At 51.0% G+C, this 6,844-nt stretch overlaps 1 long non-coding RNA gene across 1 annotated transcript; it reads right to left on the bottom strand.

Moving 5' to 3' along the window:
* Window positions 1–4,884: 4,884 nt before the first annotated feature.
* Window positions 4,885–6,482, bottom strand: LOC144785691 (uncharacterized). The gene is made up of 2 exons (XR_013602023.1): window positions 6,120–6,482; window positions 4,885–5,646 (listed from the first exon to the last, which is right to left on the bottom strand). It is a non-coding gene; the product is annotated as an uncharacterized LOC144785691 (long non-coding RNA).
* Window positions 6,483–6,844: the final 362 nt, after the last annotated feature.

The raw sequence follows: 6,844 nt of genomic DNA, 5'->3' as shown, positions 1-6,844 counted from the left end.
GGTAATGTTCCCGCTCTTTACACTCCCTATTAAATATACTCGGCCCTGCTCCCGCCCACGGCGCGAGAGAAGCAGTACATGCCCCAAAATTGCAAAACCATATGAGAAGCGCTCGTACCCCTACGGGCTAAAATTTGCGCTGCATACAAGAAATTACACATCATCATTGCTCCCGCTCAGCAGCTTAACCCCTTTCAGTGCTGATGACGGCCCCCGTCCGTCATGCACCGCGGTGGGCGTGGGCTGATGACGGCTGGGACTTACCCTGCACTTTCTGCACCCTCTAACTCCTGGATCCCCCCGCATACTCCCCGGTCCACCACGGGAATCATTTCCGATTGTTGAGGAGGGAGGCGCGGCAAGGCATCACTTCCGGGATAGAGGGGAGGAGCGCAGAGCCTCTGGTAACAGGCAAGCATAAAAGGCCATGCCATTCACCACGCCCAGCGGACGCGCGCAGCGGGCGCGCTGGCGGCGCACCAAAGGCAAGCCCGTCTGCGCCTGTCCGCGCCCGGCTGGGACCAGGGGCCACGCCCCCAGGTCGCCCCCAACCTACAACTTACAGCTCCAGATCCCTATTCGATCTACGTGGAAAAACCTCTGCACCATGTCTTTCCACATGGAACCCGGCCGTGAATAATTTCACCTGCCCACACTGCGCCTATCAGCCTGACACCCAATATCCTGCCATGCAGCGCCATATGTTCCTTGTAAATTGTAGGTCATTATCCAAACATTCCTTAGAAATCTCGTTAATACTAGACGAGCTGGAGCCAGATGCCCTGTTCCTCACGGAAACATGGCTACATGTAGCCTCTGATCCAGATATCATTCAAGCTCTACCCAAAGGGTATCAGATCCTTCAAGAAGATCGCTTAACTGTAAAGAGGTGGAGGCCTAGCGATCATATACAAAGATTGTTATGACTGCCGCAGCTCTCCTAACCAATTACCCAGTTGCGAAAGCCTCGCCTTCTCCCTAGAATTCTCATCCACCTGCACCTTCTCAGGGATCCTTATTTCCCGGCCCCCTGGCACTTTGGGTCAGTTTCTTGATTGTTTGCCTCTTTCCATAGCCAGTAGAGCCTGTAGCCTACCCAACTTCACCCTTCTAGGGGATCTCAATATTCATCTTGATGACCCCTCAGACCATACTGCCACGGAACTACTAAACAGCCTCAAGGCGTTACAACTATCACAACAGGTACTAAAACCGACCCACTCTAGGGGTCATCTCCTAGACCCTGTCTTTAGCAACTGCGCGGACCTCTCAGTGGGCATACCCTCCCCCCTCACATGGTCTGATCACTTCCTGGTTCCTCTCACCTGGACTACCCCTAACCCTCACAGCTCTCCACCCATGGTCTCTCGAAGAGATCGCAAGTGGTCCAAACTAAGCCACACTCAGTGGGCAGCCACCCTAGAATCCTCCGTCGCTCCATACAACCCTGACCCCACCGTAAGCAACGAGAATTATAACAGATGGATAACCCAGTCTCTAGACTCCATACTTCCAATGACTGATATCGAACCAAAACACAGTCCAAGGAACGCGCACTGGTACTCCCTGGAGTTGCGTAACATGAAACGTCAATGCAAAAAACTTGAAAGGGAATGGCGTTTAGATTACTCCCATTTAAGCAAAACTACATATCGTTCCTCCATAAAACTTTATAAAAACAAAATTAGAAAATTAGAATAAGCGCGGTGGCATTTAAGCTTAAAGAAATCTATCAGATTACCAAAACATTGTTAAAACTCCCAGAAAACCCTTTAGATCCCCGCAATACCCAAACACGTTGCAATGACCTGGCCGAGTATTTTTATGATAAAATCCACACCATTTACTCCTCCTTTCCTCTTGCCCAAAACCCACACCCACCCTCCCGGATACAAGGACGCTGGACTTCTTCCCGCAGTCCTCCTGGAAATCCTCCCCCAAATGGATCCCACTATCCTTCAAACCATCATGACTCAGGTGAAATCTGGTTCCCCTCAGTGACCCAGCACCAGCCCAATCTCTACGGACAGTCTCCTCATATATTCTCCCCATTATTCTTGCCCTGATCAATACCTCTCTGACCACGGGCATCGTACCATCCAGCTGGAAGCAGCCAATGGTCAAAGCACTCTTAAAAAAGCCAATTTGGATCAGAAAAACCCAGGGAACTACCGTCCCATCTCCCTGTTGCCCTGGCTAAGTAAAATCACAGAAAAATATGTTAATAACATTCTTACAGAGTTCCTGGAAACAAACCACCTGCTACATCCCTCACAGACAGGGTTTCGTCCCATGCACGGGACAGACACTGCTCTCCTCGCCGTGACAGAGGGAGCTAGGATGATTGCTGATCAGGGTGGCACTGCGGCCATTATTCTTCTAGACCTCAGTGCCGCCTTTGATACCGTAAACCACAACATCCTTCTACAGAGGCTTTCTGATCTGGGAATAACAGCTAATGCATTTACCTTTGCCTTTTTATCAGATCGCTCATTCCAAGTCTTTGAGGGTAATGTCACATCCCCCAGGAAATCACTCAGTTGTGGGGTACCTCAGGGCTCCTCCCTGAGCCCCACACTTTTTAACATATACATGCACACAGCTAGTGGTGACACTGAACCATCCCCTGACCCAGCCAAGCGATTTAGGGGGCTGCTTGGAAGCAGTCTTCTCCTGGATGACTCTGTCTTGTCTCAAACTTAATGGAGACAAGACAGAGCTGATGGTGTTAGGCAACTCCCCCCAAAAACCTATTGACCACATTTGGCCAACGTCGCTGGGTCCTGCCCCTAGAGCTAAAGACACTATCAAGAGCCTAGGAATTTGGATGGACAAGGCACTCACCTTCAGCTTCCAAGCAGTCAAACTTTCAGCTACCTGCTTTGGTATACTTAGGCTCATCCGTAAAATCCTCCCCCTCCTCCCATTTAAGGCAAGACAGATTATGATACAGGGCCTTATTCTCTCCCGGATAGATTTTGGGAATGCCCTCTACTTGGGAGCCCCTCAATCGACCCTTAATAAGCTCCAAGTGATCCAGAACTGCGTAGCCCGCACTCTTCTACAGATCCCCCGTCGTCTCCCCAGAAAAACTGAACTCAGAGACCTCCACTGGCTACCCATCAGGAAAATAATCGAATTTAAGAGCATGTGCATTGCCCACCACGCCTTCTGGAGAAAGGGAGAAACCATTAATCACCTTTTGATTACCCCCTATCACCCGAGCAGACAGCTTAGATCGGCACTTGCTTTCCGAGTCATAAGTCCTAGGATCCGGAAAGCCAGGTCCGGGGGCGAACATTCTCCTTCAATGCAGCGGGACTCTGTAACTCCCTCCCTCTCCTCCTCCGTTCAGAACCCAACATCCTTTCCTTCCGTAAAAAGCTAAAAACCTTACTATTCAATAAATATTTTCATCTCCCCCCTTCACTCACACACGCAAATCCGCAGCGCTAGGACGCCTCAGGGTAGCTACCGCGTTCTATAAAAACTACTCCATTCCAAGAACCCGCCCACTACGGAAAACACCGCACAGGTGCAGAATCACGGCCGCGACCAAGGCGTTAAACCCCAGCAATGCCTCCGCCCGCCCCCCCCTCCCCCATGCCTGTGCAATCCAGCTCCGGCGACTGGTGAGGGAAAAGTACCCTACCCCCCAAGAGCCCAGAACAACAAAGCTGACCGCAGGGGAGAGCAGCTTGGAGCGAGCCTGCTAACCGCGACCCGCCCCTGAATAGGTCGACACGGGCGGGGGAAGGGTAGTAGGCCGCATGAGCATATGGGGGCCAGGCTCCTAGGCCGCCATTAAGCGCAGGACAAGATGGGGCGCACATGCACTTCTCGGGCCCGAGAAGCGCACACCGGGTGGCCGGAGCAAAGGTCACAGCGGCACGTGGGTGCCCCGAGAAGGCGTGAGGGGGACAGCAGCGTGCACCCAATATGCCGGTCATTAGTCAAGAATCGTGCGGAGCGCACGAGGGGGGCCCCCAGACCCGCGGCAGGGCCCACCACCTCGTGGCTCCACAAGCGCCGCCCACAGCTCGAGGCGCGCCGCACCTCCCCCCGGGGCCGCGAAACTCCGGCCCATCAAGGAAAGTTGCCGGGCTACAGGGCACACCTCGCAGGAAAGTGGGGCAGCCGCGGCAGGGGGACACGGCACCATGGAGGTGGGGAGGGGCGGAAGGCACCAGAAAAGCAGGGCCAAGCCAGACTACACTTAAACTCCCCCCAGAGGCCCGCAGGCAGAGGGACGGCCGCGCCGGGCCCATACCGCACTGCCGCACCCTTACAGGCCCCTTAATCCGATTATAAGATAAAAAAACAAATGCCAGCGATCAATAGCCTCCCCCCCCAGAGACCCGCACGACGAAGTGTGGCCGCGACACGAGGCAACACCGCAACGGCATCCTGGCCCCAACCAGCCCCGGACCCCAGCCCCGCGACCGCCACCCACCTCCCGCACCTAATCAAGCAGCACACGGCCAGCAGGAGGAGCAGCCCACCTTCCACACCTAGACAGGCAGCCCCCGGAACTGAGTACCCAGAGGGGGTGCTACAGCGGAACTCCAAAAATCATTTCTAATCAGCATCGCCATTTCCCTGAAATACCCGAACACACATTCATTCGCCAGTGGGGCCCATAACACTGCACACTTTCTCTGCTCATTTAATTCGACTTCAGGGATTGGTGAAATACAAAGGAGTAATTGCTGTAACATTGGCAGAGTGTCTAAACTATTTATCTAGTCATTATTTACACCTATAATTTTAAACAATTTACCATGGTTCAACAAACCTGAATTTTATTCAGACACACCACCATAGTGGCAATGGATCTGCTAGAAAGAAAATCAGGCATAGGAAAAATTACAAGACCAGCTTTAATTTTCCATTTTCCAAATTTTTATTAAAGCAAACTTTTAGTTTGTCCAATATTTAGGCATTAATTAATTCTTTATTCAGTAAAAATCTTAAACGTTATTTCAGAATGATCATTTTATTTTGAGCTTGGAAAATAGTCATTTATTTTAGAAATCAGTTGCAAGTTAAGCAAAGACAGATAGTTCCAAATTCATTCTCTCCTAACATCCCTAACTAACGCCCTCATCTTATCCTTCAATCCTGCAAAGAAAACAAGAAATAAATCAAAGTATCTTACATCCAGGAATCGATCTGCAATCCAACAGCACTTCGAGATGAAATCGAAAAGAGCGACCCCTTCTAAGCAAAATCAGGGGTTTTCATACACTAATTTCCTAACTTAATCTATCTAAAAAGTATCTAACATCACCAACTCGGGTTCTGATTGGACAAATTTGGGATGGGTGAGCATCTCCTCACCATTACAGCATCATATTCACTGTGAATCAGCATTTTATTAAAAGAGTATTGTTTAGGACAGTCTTTGGCCTGGTCACATCCTTTGACTGGCAACTTTACGTTCCTTTCCCACGTTCAGAACACTCGAACGTCCATGTTTTGGCAACCATCCTGACTTCCAGGGCACAGTAGCCTTGAACTTCCCATCCGAGCACAGGCAGTTCACTCTCGCTTGCAGGCTTTGGGTGCGCCTCCGCAGTCCAGCACTTGCTCGCAGTTAACCAGAGCAGCCATGTTATCACTAGGCCTCAGAGGCCACTTTTGGAACTATCATAGAAACAAACACAAATTCATGTTAAATATGGAACTAAAGCCCTTCTGTTTACCTCCCACCGTACTAGTGTTTCCCCATTAGTTGTTACCTAGCAAGTAAGCCACATAAATGTGTTTCATACTTACATATCCAACGACTTTCTGGCACAACAACGTGTACAATAAGCACATTCATGCTGCGTTTATGTATATTTAAGCTGTGCATTAGTTCACATCACAATAACAATACAAATTAGTTAATTATATTGCTTCATGCAGGCAAAATTAGTATTCCCACGTGTGCATTTGTGTGCATCTTATACTATTGTTGATTATTTCACCCCAACACACCATTAGTAAATGTTAAAGTTATGGAACATTGAGTTTACAAGGGGTACACAAAATGTTGTTTTGCCACCTTGCTCCATCAGGGGAACCCAGGACAGTGAGAGAGGGGAGTGGGGGAGACCGGGAGAGAAACCACTCACCTCAACAGAAAACAGCGTCCGGGCAGCACCGCTCATCGGGGTCAAGGGGGGGAGGATCCGTCCACAAGGCCGACCAGGGATCAAAGAGGGCACCAGGCCCGCGACCCCAGGCCATATACCCTCGGCCCCGCCTTTCCCCCGCCGGAAGTGACATCACTGGGGACCCTTCAGGTCCCAGACACTAGACCGCTCCTTGGGGTCTGTGCCATCATATGGCACTAAGGGTGGCTGCCCTCTTAGGTGGCCCCCTTTGGTGGCCCGGGGCAGCCTGGCAGAGGGACAGAGGAGGGTGAGGGGGGAAGAGGTGAGGCGCTGATGCTGGATCTCGCTGTACATATAACAACTTGACTCAGCTACTTTACTCCACAAGTCTGGGGCTTTCGTTCTTGTTTGTGTCAGACGGCGATTGTGCAAGAGCCTGAGGCTGGAGTGAAGGGGAGGGGAGGGGGTGGTTGGAGGGGGGAGGACAGAGAGGGTGAGGTGCAGAGGGAGGGTGGAGTGCAGAGGAGAGGGGGAGTGCAGGGAGGGTGCAGCCTGGAGTGCAGGGAGGGTGCAGCCTGGGTGAGGGTGGAGTGCAGGGGGCAGCTTCATCTTTAAGATTTAGGGGCCCCTGGGAAAGACATATGTTGGGGGCCCCTGTTCATAACAACATTGAAATGTATTAAGCACTTCCTGCTAATTCAAGATTGCATAATCCCAGACTATACTGAATTATATGTTAAACA

The sequence above is a fragment of the Lissotriton helveticus genome, chromosome 10 (assembly GCF_964261635.1).
Source record: "Lissotriton helveticus chromosome 10, aLisHel1.1, whole genome shotgun sequence".
Lineage (NCBI taxonomy): Eukaryota > Metazoa > Chordata > Amphibia > Caudata > Salamandridae > Lissotriton > Lissotriton helveticus.
This window is presented reverse-complemented; position numbering and strand designations above follow the sequence as displayed.